The sequence below is a fragment of the Cervus canadensis genome, chromosome 24 (assembly GCF_019320065.1).
Source record: "Cervus canadensis isolate Bull #8, Minnesota chromosome 24, ASM1932006v1, whole genome shotgun sequence".
Taxonomy (NCBI): Eukaryota; Metazoa; Chordata; class Mammalia; order Artiodactyla; family Cervidae; genus Cervus; species Cervus canadensis.
The window spans coordinates 53,721,772-53,739,700 of NC_057409.1; the positions used below are offsets into that span (position 1 = coordinate 53,721,772).

At 41.1% G+C, this 17,929-nt stretch overlaps 1 protein-coding gene across 3 annotated transcripts in view; it reads left to right on the forward strand.

Annotated features, from left to right (window-relative positions):
- Positions 1-15,372: 15,372 nt before the first annotated feature.
- The window catches only part of STAT4 (signal transducer and activator of transcription 4), a 99,183-nt gene continuing 96,626 nt past the window's right edge, over positions 15,373-17,929 (forward strand). For 2 of the 3 annotated variants that reach the window (XM_043445737.1, XM_043445738.1), the window contains exon 1: positions 15,373-15,629. The gene's annotated coding sequence lies outside the window, so the exon portion shown is untranslated. The remainder of the gene's footprint in view (positions 15,630-17,929) is intronic. The other variant, XM_043445736.1, reaches the window with a different exon arrangement.

Sequence of the window (17,929 nt, forward strand, 5' to 3'; positions counted from 1 at the left end):
GAGCCTCAGATGTTCCCTAACAACCTGAAAGTTAGGAAAGTCTTCCCTTACTCTGACTGGATGAGCTCCGGCACAGAGGCTGGCAGCTTGGAAATTGACGCTTTGTAGATTTCAGTTCTCACCCATCCTCCCAGCCAGTTCCCCTTGTGCAGTGGACCAGCTGATAGCTCTTCTCAGAGGCCCTGAGACCAGCTCACTTGTTTATAATGACTCTTCCACAGCACTTCTGTGCAGGTTCCTGTTTTCACTGTCCAGAATGATGCTGACCCTATCCCACATCTGTGTCTTACTTCCTCAGGCAGACTGAGCACCATTTTTCCTCCCCTGTCTGAGTATAACTTTTCCATCCTTCACGTTTTCTTGTTAACCATGTCTCCTGAGTTTTCTGGCTACTTCAGTTCATCTTGGTCTTTAACTCTTCTGAATTCCTGTGGCATTCATGCTTAGTATTATAGGTCAACAGAATTTATTAGTCTTATATATGCTTATTTGGTCTTTGCTGTCAATTTGGTATCTCTGCAAGGAGATCCCTCCCTACAGGATTCTCATTCTGATGAGTGCAGTGTAGGAGCTTAGTGAATATTTCATACTGAAGTGAGTGGATTTACAAACAAGAATACAGCTCCTGTACCTAAAGGAGTCTCTGGGGACTTTTGCTTTGGACTTGATGGATTAACAGGGATTAAGGTCACCAGATAAAATCCAAGAAGTCCCATTAAATTTTAATTTCAGATATAATTATACTGTAAGTATGGGTTATAATAAAAAGTATTTGCTGTTGGTCTGATATTCAGATTTAAAAGAGTCTTTCTTTGTAGTTTTTTGGGGTTTTTTGGCCTTTTTGGTTTTTGTTTTTGTTTTTTTTTGCCTTGTGTTTTGCTAAATCTGGCAAATCTTCCATGTGTGGATTTACCCTCCTGCTTTAAACAACTTTGAAAAAGCTGAAAAATATGTGAAACAATGGTTTTCAGACATAGTGAACAGGCAGTGCAAGAGAACAATATTCCCTGAGAAGAGTGAAAAAATGAAGGAATTTTTATGATTGCCCTAGCTTATTTTTAAAAAGGACAAAATTTCCAGGCTGCAGCACAGTAAGAGGGAACTCAGACACAGCCTGGCAGGTCCCCTGGAGTTGAGAGTTTGGGGAGGCCAAGTTGGCTAGAATCCAGAGGGCTGAACACCAGAAAGGAGACTGTAGAAGGTGCCCCTTGACTCTTCAGCTGACTACTGATCAGTATCTGTATGTGATGCAATTACCCACAGTTGGGGGGATAAACCACTAGAAAGGAGAGGGTGGAACAATTTCTGGAGTTCACAGAGGACTGGGCATAGTCCCAACATACTCCCAACAGCCAGAGTGGAGGAAGTCCATAATACATGTACATGATAACACAAGTACATGATAATAGCGGAAATTGGCCAACTGGTTAAAAAAAGGCAAGACCCAGTGATAGGGTACCTGCAAGAAACCAGCTTCAAATATTAATAAGTAGTTAAAAGTAAAATATCAGGGAAATTATATACCACGTTAATGTGAATCAAAGAAAACTGAAGTGGCTATATAAATAAAAGACAAAGTAGCCTTCAGAGCAATATGCATTATCAGAGCAAAACACAGATAAAGAGGGATTTCATAATGATAAAAGGGTAAATCATCAAAAGGACAAAATAATCTTAAGTGTTTATGCACTTAGTGCTTCTAAAACATGAAAAAAGAGAACAGAACCAAGAGGAAAATAGACAAATCCAGAATTATAGCTGAAGATTTCAATACTCTTCTGATAATAATAAGATCAAGTTGATTCAGTCATGTCCGACTATATAGGACCCCGTGGACTACAGCCCGCCAAGCTCCTCTGTCCATGGGATTGTCCAGGCAAGAATACTGGAGTAGGTTGCCATTTCCTTCTCCAGGGGATCTTCCTGACCCCAGGATGGAAGAACAGAGGTCAATGAAATAACAGAAAAACAGAGAAAATCAATGAAATCAAAAGCTTGTTTTTGATACGATCAATAAAATTGATAATCTAGCTAGATTGTTATGGAAAAAAGAAGATATAAACTATCGGTATCAGAACTGACAGAGGTGACATTATACATATCCTACAGATATAAAAAATAATATAAAAAAATTATCTTTTTTATATAAATAGTTCCAATTATAGACATAAAGTTGTTCATGTTCTCTTCTTGCTCTTTTTACACTGGGGCTTCCCTGGTAAGCTCAGCTGGTAAAGAATCTGCCTTCAATGCAGGAGACCCCAATTCGCTTCCTAAGTTGGGAAGATCCTCTGGAGAAGGGTTAGGCTACCCACTGCAGTATTCTTGGTCTTCCCTGTGGCTCAGCTGGTAAAGAAATAGCCTGCAATGCAGGAGACCTGGGTTCGATCCCTGGGTTGGGAGGATCCCCTGGGGAAGAGAATGGCTACCCTCTTCATTATTCTGGCCTGGAGAATTCCATGAACTGTATAGTCCATGGGTCCCAAAGAGTTGGACTGAGCAACTTGCACCGTACTAGGAAAGAAGAAAGATCCAATCAATGATCTAAGCATCCACCTTAAGATACATAAAAAATGTGAATTGAAACCAAAGTAAACAGAAGAAAGGAAATTTAAAAAGCCAGAACAGAGGTCAATGAAATAACAGAAAAACAGAGAAAATCAATGAAATCAAAAGCTTGTTTTTGATACGATCAATAAAATTGATAATCTAGCTAGATTGTTATGGAAAAAAGAAGATATAAACTATCGGTATCAGAACTGACAGAGGTGACATTATACATATCCTACAGATATTAAAAAGAGCAAGAAGAGAACGTGAACAACTTCATGTCTATAATTGGAACTATTTATATAAAAAAGATAATTTTTCAAATTGAAGTATAGCTGTTTTATAATATTGTATAAGTTTCAGGCATATATAACAAAGTGATTTGTTTATAAATATACATGTATATGGGCTTCCCAGGTGGCACTAGTGGTGGAGAACCCACCTACCAATGCAGGAGACAGGAGACACAGGTTCGATCCCTGGGTTGGGAAAATCCCCTCTGGAAGTAGGCATGGCAACTCACTCCAGTATTCTTGCCTGGAGAATCCCCATGGACAGAGGAGCCTGGTGGGCTACAATTCATAGGGTTTCAAAGAGTCAAACACAACTGAGTGACAAATCCCGTACACATGCATACATGTATTTATCTATATTCTTTCTTTATTATTTCCCATTATAATTTAGAACACAATACTGAATATGTTCCCTGTGCTATAGAGTAAATCTTTGTTGTTTATCTATTTGGATATATGGTACTGTGCATCTGTTAATCCCATACTCCCAATTTATGCCTCTTCCCCTTTCCCTTTAAAGAATCTGCCTGCAATGCAGGAGACACTGGTTTGATCCCTGGGTGGGGAAGATCCCCTGGAGAAGGGAATGGCTACTCATTCCAGTATTCTTGCCTGGAGAATTCCATGGACAGAGGAGCTGGTAGGCTACAGTCTGTGGGGTCACAGAGAGCTGGACATAGCTGAGCAACTATTACTTTCACTTCCCCCCTGCTTTGGTTACCATAAGTTTGTTTTCTATATCTGAGTCTATTTTTGTTTTGTAAGTAAGTTCATTTTTATTATTTTTTTAGATTCCCCATGTAGGTGATATGTCTTTGACTTACTTCACTTAGTATGATCATCTCTAGGTGCATTTATGTTGCTGCAAATAGCATTATTTCATTCATTTTTATGACTGAGTAGTATTCCATTGTGTATATATACCATATCTTTATCCATTCATCTGTTGATGAACAATTAGGTTGTTTCCAGGTCTGGGCTATTATGAATAGTGTTGCAGTAAACATTGGAGTGCACGTATCTTTTTGATACGGTTTTCTCTAGATATGTGCCCTAGAGTGGGATTGCTGGATTATATGGTCACTGTATTTTTAGTTTTTTAAGGAATCTTCGTACAGTTTTCCATAGTGACTGTACCAATTTATATTCCTACCAACAATGTAGGAGTGTTCCCTTTTCTCCACATCTCCAGCATTTATTATTTGTAGACTTTTTAATGATGGCCATTCTGACTAGTGTGAGAATGTTTCAGGTACCTTGTTGCAGTTTTGTTTGGCATTTCTCTAATAATTAGTGATATTGAGCATCTTTCATGTGCCTATTGGCCATCTGGATGTCTTCTTTGAAGAATGTCTATTTAGATCTTTTCTCTCTTTTTTGATTGGGTTGTTTCTTTTTGTTATTGAGTGGTATGAGATGTTTGCATACTTTGGAAATCAAACTCTTCTTGGTCGCATCATTTGCAAATTTTTTCTCCCAACCTGTAAATTGCTTTTTGTTTATGGTTTCCTTTGCTGTAAAAAAGCTTACAAGTTTCATTAGGTCCCACTTGTTCATTTTTGCTTTTATTTCTATTGCCTTGTGAGATGAACCTAAAAAACATTGGTATGATTTATGTCAGAGAATGTTTTGCCTGTGTTCTCTTCTAGTAATATTCTGGTGTCAGGTCTTATATTTAAGTCTTTAATCCATCTCAAGTATTTTTGTGCAGGGTACGAGGAAGTGTTCTAGCTTCATTGATTTACATGTGGCTGTCCCACTTGCCCACCACCACTTGCTGATCAAACTTTTTTTTCTCCATTTTATTTTCTTGCTTTCTTTGTTAAAGATTAATTGACCATAGGTGTGTGGGTTTATTTCTGAACTGATTTATTGAAGCAAATCAGTTAGACCAACTGAAGGCAGCACTTGATGAAAAGCATCCAAAATGAGCCAAAAGAAAATGCATTGTCTTCCATCAGTGGAGCACAAGATCACATGCTTCCTTGATGACCAGGCAAAAACTGTTGCAGCTTGACTGGGAAGTTCTGATTCACTGTTTTGATTACTGTAGCTTTGTCATATCATCTGAAGTCAAGTTTTGGGCCTCCAGCTTTGTTCTTTTTCCTCAGGCTTTAGCAGCAATTCTTTTTTTTTTTTTTTTTGGTTCCATATAAATTTTAGGGTTATTTATTCTAGTTTAGTGAAAAATGTCATGCATAATTTGGTAGGGATCACATTAATGGATAAATTTTTTGAATTATACAAACTATCAAAGTTCACACAAAAGAAAATATTGGGTTGGCCAAAACTCTCCTTCAGTTTTTTAAGTAGGAATAAAAGACAGTTTTCATTTTCACCAATAACTTTGCTGAATGAGGTATTAACCAATTTGTTCCATGACCTTCTGCCATTTTTCAGGCAACTTCATAATTCCATCTTCCCAAACTTTTTATCTTTTTGATCAAAGAACTCTTTCAGGTGCCTTTTACAGTCTTTCAGGGAATTGAAGATTTTTTTTTCCATTAAGGGAATTTTGTAAAGACTGAAATAAATGGACGTCCAAAGGTGAAACGTACGGTAAGTATGGCAGATGAGTTAGAACTTCCCAGACAAACTACAATTTTTCCCTGGTCATCAGAGAACCATGTGGTCTTGTACTACCCTGAGGGAAGATGATACATTTTCTATTGACTAATTTTGGATGCCTTCCATTGAGTGCTGCCTTTAGTTGGTCTAATTGATTTGCTTCAAAATGGGGGTCAATGGAAAGTTTTGGGCAGTGGAGTCTAATGACCCGTGTCTAATGATCTATATCAAGTTATTTTTTGTCTCTGTTGCACACCTCCTCCATCCCCCCAGACTTCATGAATGATCAGTATGGTTTTTGTTGCAGCGATATTGAAGGAAATGAAGAGTATTTGAGGCAAGTTTTATGCCATGTTTTGTTCTCTCTCCCATTCTTTCCCCATTTTCAGCTTCCTTTACCTTCCTGTATCTTCTTCCTCTTTCCTTTCCTTTCTTATTTTTCTCTCCTATCTATTCCATTGTCCCAATTTTTATTTATGTCTTTAAGTGGAGTCCTTTAGCTGTTTTTTTTACTTTTTCTATCACCCCAAACAGCGTAACCAAACTCTTTTCCTAAGGAAAGGTCATTCTCTCCCTAAAATATTTGAGAGAATAAGAAAGAGAGAAATTGAAAGATCACTTATTCTCTTTACCTTGATATTCAAATAGAATTAACACACATCAAATTGCAGTCATGAAATTGGAAGACACTTACTTCTTGAAAAGAAGGCTAAGACAAACCTAGATAGCATATTAAAAAGGAAAGACTTCACTTTGCCAACAAAAGTCCATATAGTCAAAGCCATGGTCTTACATGGTCAAAGCCATGTAAGAGTTAGACCATAAAGAAGGATGGGCACTGAAGAACTGATGCTTTCAAGCTGTGGTACTGGATAAGATTCTTGAGAGTCCCTTGGACAGCAAGGGGATCAAGCTAGTCAATCCTAAGGAAAATCAACCTTGAACACTCAGTGGAAGGACTGATGCTGAAACTCCAATACTTTGGCTACCTGACGTGAAGAGCTGAGTCACTGGAAAAGATCCTGATGCTGGGAAAGATCGAAGGCAAAAGGAGAAGAGGGTGGCAGAGGATGAGATGGTTGGATGGTCTCACTGACTCATTAAACATGAACTTGGACAAATTCTGGGAGATGGTGAGGAACAAGGAAGCCTGGTGTGCTGCAGTCCATGGGGTCACAAAGAGTCAGACATGACCTAGTGACTGAACAACAACAACAAAACTACTAATAAACATATAAACATGAGATGTTATAATAATCAAGTGTAGAATCAACCTAGGCGGGGATGAAGGGACTCAACAAGGAAAGTCACTAGAAAGAGCCCTTCTCAGATCAGACTTTGATGATGGAGTCCTTCATCAGCTCTTCTGTTCAGTAAACATTTCTTGAAAACCTGCTCTGTTCCAGGCACTGAGCTGAACACTGAAACACAAAGAACACTAACATTTAGTTCTGACTCCCTAAATATTCAGTCTAGAGAGAATTGCATATGAAAAATACACAAAATAAAATGGGGTGGTTAAGGGCTATTTAACTGGCCACACAAGCAGAATTTTTTTGGAAAAGTCTACAACTCAAATATCCTAGCGTGCTGTCAAACTTCATTGTCTCATTTGTGGCTCAATAGAAACACTCACCTCATGTACAGTATAAACAAGATGCTATAGAAGCATGTAATTTTCTAAATGTTTTGGAACACTGTTGGCAATGTGCCTATCATCATGATACATCACGGACTTTTAAATGCATGGCTAATTGTCTATATGCTCCATAGGAATGCTGGAGAATCAGAGGATATGCATCATCTCTAGCCAATAGACTATGTAATGAGTGTACTTTGGAATTTGTGTTTAGATCCTTAAATTTACCTCTTCCTTAACTCTCTGAGTAATTTATTGCTTTTATTATCAGAGCAGCTAAGGTTTTTGTTTTTAGTAAAGGTGAATGGTTACAAGTGTTTCTGGAGTAAGACAGACCAGTGTTTGAATCCTGAAACTGTTCCCTTATTATCTGATTAAGATTTACCAGATCCTCCAGCCTCATTAAGCTTATCTGTCTCCTTATCCGTCACTTGATGATAAGAATGATACTTAATCTTGGGGTATGTTGTAAGGATTAGGTAAAACAATGCATGTGAAGTTCTCAGCCCTTGCCTGCCAAGGAGTTAGAGCTGAAAAAGTTCTTGTTGTTGTTATTCAGTGACTCAGTCATGTCAGACTCTTTGGACCCCATAGACTGCAGCACACCAGGCTTCCCCGTCCTTCACTATCTCCACCAGCTTGCTCAAACTCAAGTCCATTGAGTTGGTGAGGCTATCCAATCATCTCACCCTCTGCTGTCACCTCTTTCTACCTTTTATATTTCCCATTATCGGGGTCTATTTCAATGAGTCGGCTCCTCCCATCAGGTGGCCAAAAAAAAGTTCTATTGCAGGGGAGGGGGGGTGGGTAAGGAGTTGGGAGGTGGGGTGGAGTGAGGGGACAGAGAGGGTGGGGGACGGCAGATTTATAATTTGCAATGCTTTAGAGGGGACAGTAGAGGGAGCACTCTCATTGGGAATTGGACTTTAAATAGGTAAGCCCTTAGCTTGCAAAGCCCTTGGCTCACAAAGAACAGTAAGGAGAGTGGGAAGTTGCTGTATAGCACAAGGAACTCAGTCTGGTGTTCTGTGATGACCTAGAGGGGTGGAAGGGGAAAGAGGCTCAAGAGGAGGGAATACGTGTACCCTTATGACTGGTTCACATTGTTGTACAGAGAAAACGAACAGAACATTGTAAAGAAATTATCATCCAATTAAAAAATAAATACTTAAAAATAAAAAAATTTAAAAAAAGAAAGCCTTCCTCAGTGATCAGTGCAAAGAAATAGAGGAAAACAATAGAATGGGAAAGACTAGAGATCTCTTCAAGAAAATTAAAGATACCAAGGGAACATTTCATGCAATGGAACAGCTCAATAAAGGACAAAAATGGTATGAACCTGACAGAAGCAGAAGATATTAAGAAGAGGTGGCAAGAATACACAGAAGAACTGTACAAAATAGATCTTCATGACCCAGATAATCACGATGGTGTGATCACTCACCTAGAGCCAGACATCCTGGAATGCGAAGCCAAGTGGGTCTTAGGAAGCATCACTATGAACAAAGCTAGTGGAGGTGATGGAATTCCAATTGAGCTATTTCAAATCCTAAAAGATGATGCTGTGAAAGTGCTGCACTCAATATGCCAGCAAATTTGGAAAATTCAGTAGTGGCCACAGGACTGGAAAAGGTCAGTTTTCATTCCAATCCCTAAGAAAGGCAATGCCAAAAAATGTTCAAACTACCATATAACTGTACTCATCTCACATGCTAGTAAAGTAATGCTCAAAATTCTCAAAGCCAGGCTTCAGCAATATGTGAACCGTGAACTTTCAGATGTTCAAGCTGGTTTTAGAAAAGGCAGAGGAACCAGAGATCAAATTGCCAACATCCACTGGATTATCAAAAAAGCAAGAGAGTTCCAGAAAAACATCTATTTCTGCTTTATTGACTACGCCAAAGCCTTTGACTGTGTGGATCACAACAAACTGTGGAAAATTCTGAAAGAGATGGGAATACCAGGCGACCTGACCTGCCTCTTGAGAAACCTATATGCAGGTCAGGAAGCAACAGTTAGAACTGGACATGGAACAACAGACTGGTTCCAAATAGGAAAAGGAGTACATCAAGGCTGTATATTGTCACCATGCTTATTTAACTTATATGCAGAGTACATCATAAGAAATGCTGGGCTGGAAGAAGCACAAGCTGGAATCAAGATTGCTGGGAGAAATATCAATAACCTCAGACATGCAGATGACACCACCCTTATGGCAGAGAGTGAAGAGGAACTAAAGAGCCTCTTGATGAAAGTGAAAGAGGAGAGTGAAAAAGTTGTCTTAAAGCTCAACATTCAGAAAACAAAGATCATGGCAACCCAGTTCCATCACTTCATGGCAAATAGATGGATAAACAGTGGAAACAGTATCAGACTTTACTTTTTTGGGCTCCAAAATCACTGCAGATGGTGACTGCAGCCATGAAATTAAAAGACGCTTACTCCTTGGGAGAAAAGTTATGATCAACCTAAATAGCATCTTAAAGAGCAGAGACATTATTTTGCCAACAAAGGTCCAACTAGTCAAGGCTATCGTTTTTCCAGTAGTCATGTATGGAGAGTTGTACTGTGAAGAAAGCTGAGCGCCGAAGAATTGATGCTTTTGAAGTGTGGCATTGGAGAAGACTCTTGAGAGTCCCTTGGACTGCAAGGATATCCAACCAGTCCATCCTAAAGGAAATCAGTCCTGAATATTCATTGGAAAGACTGATGCTGAAGCTGAAACTCCAATACTTTGGCCACATGATGTGAAGAGCTGACTCATTTGAAAAGACCCTGATGCTTGGAAAGATTGAAGGCAGGAGGAGAAGGGGACGACAGAGGATGAGATGGTTGGATGGCATCACTGATGCAATGGACATGAGTTTAAGTAAACTCCAGGAGTTGGTGATGGACAGGGAGGCCCAGCGTGCTGCAGTCCATGGGGTTGCAAAGAGTCGGACACGACTGAGCGACTGAGCTGAACTGAACTGAAGCCCTTAACACAAGGCATTCTCTCTGCTTTTTGATGGAGCTTGAGTGACCTACACACAGATGAGCTGGTAAGACCCACACCAGACTGCCTTGTTCCAATAATCCTGTGTACCTCTTGTTTGATACCAGCTACCTTGGAATCCAGTGTATCTTTCTGTGTGTATGCGTTCTGTCGGTCTAATCAGATCCAACCTACCCCTGTTCCCTTGGGACACACAAGAGAGGAAGTTTAGACAGAGAGGTGAGGTGCTACCACAAAAATAAAAACAAACAAATGTTTATGTTATTTGTATAAGAAATGGGGAGAAGGTGGAAGTGGCTTGTATCCCGTGGAGGGAAAGTGACACCCCTTCTGTTCCTGTCTCATGGCCTCCAAAACAAACAGCTCTCCTGAGCATAGTGGAAAAAGCAGTCAGAAGAACGGACTGAATCCTTTCTGCCACCGACTTACAGAAGTGAACCTGCTTACCTCACTTTACCTGTCTTCATCCCATCTCCATTTGAGACCCTGTCTGTACAACCAGGGGGAAGGGAAGATGGAGTTTATTAACCTAGTGACCTCCAAAGTTTCTTATAATCTGGCTCTGTTTATTATTCTATTCACAACAGCTACTGAGCATTTTCCCTTATCTCATTGCTGAAATTAGACCTTTGAATCTTCTCAGCAATTTTGTGTGGGCTATAATATCGCCATTTTTATGGGTAGTTTGGAACTCAGAGGTTAGGTAGCTAATCCAACTTTGTACTGCTAGAAAGTGGCAAAATGAGTACTAGAATCTATTTTTCAGGAAGTCTATAATCTGGTATTTCTGTCTTAAGATGAGGCAAACCAACAACAAACAGCAGCAGGGCTTTTAAGAGGGCAGTTAGGGGACAATTTAAAGTGGAGAGAAATCTCTGAAGGTCTTTGGGTTTGGGAAACTTTATGGGGGGATTTCACTTTAGAATGCTTTTGTTTGATTTGCCTTGAATTGTTTTGGGGAAGGTTGGTTTGAGGTTTTCTGTTTTTGTTTTGTTTGTTTCTGACTGAGGCGCTGATGAGGCCAAGGCCAGCATAGGGTCAAGAAATTGGGAACCTAGCTTTTTACATTTAATTCTAAGGAAGAGAAGCAAGGGAGATATAGAGACACCCTTTCTTAGAAACCTATTAGTTCATGAAATAGGAAAGGAACCAGAGCTTAAGCATATGTTTGAACCAAGAGACAGTGTTCATTTGAGTGGAGATTCCCTTATGATCTATAACTCTGGGTAACTGACTACAGTAGACAGGAGATGGTGCATGAAGCAAGGACTCTGAAAGTGTTGTCTGAGGACCCCTGAGAGTAGTCCTCCAGGTCTTTTCAGGCTGTCCTCCAGGGTGGCACTATTTCATAATAATACTGGTTTGCCTTTTCACTTTGCTGACATCTACACTGATAGCACCAAAGCCATGATGGATAATGTCGGTGCCTTGGAATGAACCAAGGCTGTGGTGCCAAATTATCCTAGTAGTCACTGCATTCTTCACCACCATGCACTTCAATTTCTATTTACTTAATTATTTATTGGCTGCGCTGGGTCTTTGCTGCTGTGCACGGGCTTTCTCTGGCTTCGGAGGCACCTCACTGTGAGACGAGGCATCCCCACTGTGAGACGAGGCATCCCACTGTGAGATGAGATGCCTCACTGTGGAGGCCTCTCTTGTGCAGCACAGGCTGGAGTTGGTTGCAGCCGGTGGGCTCAGTAGTTGTGGTGCATGGGCATGTGGGATCTGCTTGGGCCAGGGATCCCATTAAGGAATAAGAATATTCCTTAATGACTGGACCACCATGGAAGCCACTAAAAAATTTTAAATGCCAGTTTGAGTTAAGAATTTTCAATAAAGCAGGAAAACATATTAATTGTATTGTCTCAGATCTTGAATCCATGTCTCTTTAATATTCTGTGTGATGAAAAGGGGTATACACATACTAATATACAATGGTCACTTCAAAGAAAAGCAATAATGTGATTCTTTAAGTTGCCCACCCACTGTCCTGGACATTTTTACTTGAAAAAAATAACTGACTATGGCTGTGAAGACTTGGGTATTTGGAAGACATTTTCCTGAAAACAAAGTGAGCTATCACTTCAAGGAGAACAGTTGGCAATATCTATTGCCATTAACAAAACTGGAGCTTTTAAGCAAGTTTGGAAAACTTATATCTGTCATCATGAATTTAACAGCTTCCTAATACTTAAAATGGGGCTTCCCTGGTAGCTCAGCAGTGAAGAATCTGCCTGCCAATGCAGGAGACATGGGTTTGATCCCTGGGTCAAGGACATCCCTTGGAGAAGAAAATGGCAACCTACTCCAGTATTCTTGCATGAGAAATCCCATGGACAGAGCAGGCTGGTGGGCTACAGCCCTTGGTGTTGAAAAGAGTCAGACCCAACTTAGTGACTAAACAAGAACACTTAAAATACTTTTCTGAAGAGATCAGTGGTGATGTTAACTACCGTGATTTTCTGTTATTGTATGATGAAATGTGTCAGCATTTGGAAGAATTGTGTAATTCAGTGGACCAATATTTTTCAAACTGAACAATGTGTGATATTACAAAATTCTGAGTGGGTTGAGTTCAATTCAGAAAACAAGGTGTACCAATGGATTTTAATGTAACAATATATGTAAAGTTTGCTGATACAGCTTCACAATCCACAATACAACTAACTGTTAAGGGCTTACCACTTGTTGAGTTTTGGTGTGGTACCAAAGAATACCAACATTATCTGAAAAAGCTATTAAAATGTTCTTCCCTTTTCTAGTTACATATCTATGTGACTGCATATTTTCTTCAGATACTTTAAGCAAAACAATATTTTGCAATAAATTAAATGCAGAAGCGGCTGTCTTTTCTCAAATCAGACATTAAAGAGATTTTTAAAAATATAAATCAACGCCAGTCTTCTATTTTGCCTGTCTGTTGGAAAATATGCTTGTTTTCCATTTTAAAATGTTTAGCACATAATGGGTTTATGACTATAATTTTAAGTGAATAGATGTTTTAACTTTTTTTCAGAGTTAATTTTGAGTACAATAATTAAAAATGAATACAGAATAGAAATACACAAAAATTCTTTGGGATTGTCAACAATTTTTTTTAAGAGTATAAAGGTGTCTGGAGACCAAACAGTTGGAGTACTGCTAGGAGTATCTCAAGGCGAGGTTCTTCAGAGAAGGGAACAAGCTCTCAACTTTCTATAGCAGTCACTCAACAGTTGACTATAATGATGATAAAGACCCACAAAACCAATGTGACTAATGTAAGGCAGGAAGTGAAAAGTGTTAAATGAGTGGGCTAGTCTACACTGTCCAGTATGTAGCCACTAGCCGCTTGTGGCTATTAAGCACTTGAAATGTGGAGAATCCTAACTAAGATGGCAAGTACACACCAGACTTCAAAGATTTCGTATGAAGTAAGGAATACTGTCTTTAGGTCTTCTTTTTTTTTAAGTTTTAAAAATTGAAGTACAGTGGATTTACAATGTTGTGTTAGTTCCTGGTACACAGCAAAGTGAATCAGTTATGTATATAATATACATATATATGATATTAAATACAGTTCCCTGTGCTATATAGAAGGGTCTTTCATTTATGGAATGCTGTCTCTCATTAATAACTTTTTATACTGATTATATGCTGAAATGTTAATATTCTATATGTATTGGGTTATTTAAGTATTAAAAGTAATTTAATTGCTGCTTTTCCCTTTTTTAATGTGGCTACTAGCAAAGTGAACATATGTGGCTTGCATTTTATTTCTCTTGGACAGCATTAGTTTGGACATGATCAGAATTCAGAGCAGGGAAAAGTTGCTTACAGGGTTGGAGTCATCAGTGAAATCGTCAGTGAGAAAGAGAGGATTTCAGTGAGTAGACAAGTTGGGGAAGAAACTGCAGCTGAAGGGAACATCAGTACTAAAATATGAGAGGATAATCTAGAGAGCAGAGACTACATCTGATCTACATCAGATCATGGGCTCTTGGGGTGGGCCAGGAGGGTGGGGGAGAGAAGTTTCCAGAAGAGGTTAGGACCAAGTTGAACAGAACTTTGAGTGCCAAGAATTGGGACTTTTTCCTATAGGCAGTGTCTGTGTCCCCAGAAGAAAACCAGGCTTTGCCCCAGGGCTGCTGGAACAGCCGAGATGAGGCCCTTTCTTCAGGTGGGGACAGAGCAGCATAAGCTCCTGGAAACCGCCCAGCGAGCAAGCAGCCAGGACCAGCTCTACCTGACAAATTAATTTAAATGATGACTTTGAGTTTAGATGTCTGACTTTGGGGTTGATTGACTTGTTCTTTGTAAGGGAGACGGGTGGTAAATTTAATCACATGATATCTCCTGAAAGAGGAGAAGAATCCTCTGTGATGCTAGTTAGCACCATGTTATGAAGCAAGGCCTTTGACCTTGGCAGATCCCTCTAGACATGTGCATGAACAGATTGAGTTGTTCTTTCTACCTCCTTCAGTCTATCTTCCGTTTTTGTTTTGTTTTGTTTTTGTCTTTATTTTCCTGAACTTTAGTAGGACTCAGTGGATGTTAACATCTGGCTCAGAGATGAAAAGAAAACAGCACAAAGGAGGCAGTTGAACCCCCCAGGTTCTTAGCCAGTCTTCGCAGGTAAATCAATGAGAAATTCGGATCACCTCTCTGGGCACCCCCATCTCTTCAGATAGGAAAGAGGAGTCAGAAACAGAAGAGGCCAGGGCTCCCTCCAGCTCTGGGGTTCTAGAACCAGTCTACCTCACAAAGGAAGAAGCACATCCCCCTGGCAACCAGGCGTCGCTACTGGGTAGGGGAGGATGATTCTGGGCTGGTAAGGGCAGGTGTCCACCTGCGCAGGAGCTGGCCCCAGCCGCTAGGTGAGGTTGTCCTCCTGCTGGTGAGCAGACCCTGTTAGGATCCGCACACAGTGAAGTCTTCCATTGGCTGTTTTCATCCTGGCGACCCACCCCTTTCATCCCTGGGGCTGGCTCCCACCGTGGTGAGTGGAGACTGTAGGGAAGAAGCCGGGAAGCCTGGAATTTAGGTCGGTGCAAGTAAGTCTGCGGGCTTCCCTGATGGTTCAGTTGGTAAAGAATCTGCTGGCAATGCTGGAGACCTGGGTTCGATCCCTGGGTTGGGACGATCCCCTGGAAGAAGGCATGGCAACCCACTCCAGTATTCTTGCCTGGAGAATCCTCCTGGCGGGCTACAGTCCAAGGATGGAGTCGCAAAGAGTCGGACACGACTGAGCGACTAACCGCGGCACAAAAGTCGGCAGGGGCTCAGTCTGGGGAAACCGGAAGAAAAAGAGCGTGCGGCCCTGACAGCCTCGGGCCACGGGGAGTGGCTGGAGTGATTGATGCGGATGAGGAGCGGGCGCCCCGCGTGGTGGCTCCAACCTGTTTCTGCTCTTTAGCGTTTCTAGAATAGACAGTGGGTGGGAACGACCCAAGTAAAGTACCGGAGGTTCTAACACTGACGCACAGGAAAGCCTCAAGTGGGAGGAGAAATGCAAATCCCCTCTGACGGAGGCGTCAGCGGCTAGGTCCTGGGGCGCCGCGCAGGGCGATTCCGACCGTGGACGCGGGCAGAGGGAGCCAAGGTAAGGAGGCAGACCGCACCTTGGCGTGGCTTCTCTGGAGGAAGGCGGGACAGGACGCGGTTTTGCAGGACGCTGCCAAGCTTTTGCCGCGCGCGTGCTGTGTTGACAGCTACTTCCCGGCACCCTAGCTGAGGAAGAGTAGTCTTAGAAACAAGCGGTAGACTCCATGATTCAAAGGTGCGCGGTGGCGCGGGTCTTTCCGCGGCGAGACCCCCGCACTCTGCCCGGGAAACCGTGAACCTGGGTGGGTGAGACCGCGGGAGCTGCAGCGGGGGTGTGTCCGCGCCGCGTGTGGTCCCCCGCTTCGCTTTCTTAGCCAGCTGCTCTTAACTCGCATGCCTGGCGTTAGATTGCTTGCCTGGGTTTCAGCCAGAAGCCCGCAACTGAGGTAGCTAGTGATTGAGGCTTTGATAAGAGCAGGTCGCCCCCTTTTCACAGAACCCCAAAGCGGCAGCGTTAGCTCCCAGGCGGTGGGACAAAACGCCCGTTTATCAGGCTTCTTCTAGGGCCAGGCATTCAAAGAGACTAGGCAGGCACTCGGTCTTCAAAAGAAATGCTCGGTAGTTTTCTTGGGATGGGTGATTTAGCCCTCAGAGAGAGGTGTTTTTAGGTCCTTTAAAGGCATTACTAGAAGCTGCAACAGAAAAGCGTGTCCTGAGACTATAAACCTGTCTTTCCCCCGTTCAGCCTTGAGTTCAGCTCTCTGGAGGGTGGACTCAGATCCTAGGAGTGATCTAACTTTAGGATGGGTTCAGTCCACTTAATTCTTAGTTAGAAAATAGATTTTCACCCAAATCATAGCAGAGATTGAACAATAGTGGCAGTTACAATTGTAATGCTATTCTCAGCACCTGTTCTTTTTGTCATTCCCTAGAATAAACTGATAGAGCAGAGCCATGGGGATAGTAGCATGGGAACAAATGTTGAAATTTTGAGAGGAATATGTGTACACCCAGCATCAGGAAAGACAACCATGTGTGGTGTCAGGAGACCTCAGGTTGTTCCTTAAGAGCTGCGTGTCTTGGGCAAGAGTCATTTTGCCTATATGTCCCTCAGATTTTTGTTTTTCCATTTTAAAGCTAGAATAATGCTAGCCACCTGTGCTATTTACAGCATCCAGAGACCCACTCATTCTTCTATTAATGAGTACTTACTGAGCACTTTCCCCTAGGATTATATGTGTAAATATAAAGTGATAGGAAAGTGAAAATTTTTTTCCAGTCGCTTTATTTTAGCAAAACATTGGCATTAATCTTTTTTAAATACAAAAGGTGCCCCTGAAATGGTTCCCTTTGAAACCTGAGAAATTTATCATCATAATGTTCTGTAAGCGAAAGGAAATCTTAAGCAAAAGGATCTGTAATCTTAAGCAAAAAATCTGTAAGCAAAAGGAAATCTTCAACAGCGTAAGTTGAAACACCATTGTGATTGATTACATAAAAGGTTTTTTTTTGTTTGATCTAGAATTAGTGACAAAACTATAAAAAATTTGACTTTGGGAAAAGTAAAATACTGTAATTTCAAGGAGAGATGTCATATTCATTTCCTTGAGTTAAGAAATACATCTAAAGCTTCTAAACTGGACAGAATGGGGTTATGTTGGGGAAACACATACTTTTGTTTTAAGACACATTGCCAACTACGTAACAAGTGGTTTCTTCTTCAGTATGTTAAGGGTTTAACCACTGTCAGATACACATCAGAGACTGGTTAAAAGTAGACTTCAAAAGCTTTTCCCAGCAATAGTTGATCATTCCAGAGAGAAATAAAAATATTTGTTCAGAGGTATTTTGAACTGAAAAAAAGCCCACGTGAAACTCTTCATGTAGGTAAGACTGAGACTAGAAGTCTAGGAATATGACTGACTCTTAGAAGCCAGACAAATCTGAAATAAAAAGGGATTGGGCAATTTTATATAAAATAAGCTTTTATTGGGTAGTTCTCACATCAGGTGTCCCTGGTGGCTCAGATGGTGAAGAATCCACCTGAAATGCGGGAGACCCAGGTTCAGTTCCTGGTTTGGGAAGATCCCCTGAAGAAGGGAATGGCAACATACTCCAGCATTCTTGTTCATGGAGAATTCCATGAACAGAGGAGCCTGGTGGTCTGCAGTCTGTGGAGTCACAAAGAGTCAGAAAGACTGAGCGGCTAACGCTACAGCACATATAAAGCCTTTAAGAGGGATCTTAGCAGATATAGTTTAGTTTGTTGTTTGCCTTCAAGTTGCTCTAAGTCTAATAGTGAGAAAGGAGCACAGAATAGGGAAGGAGATTGTTGAGAATACACATCTGTGTAGACAG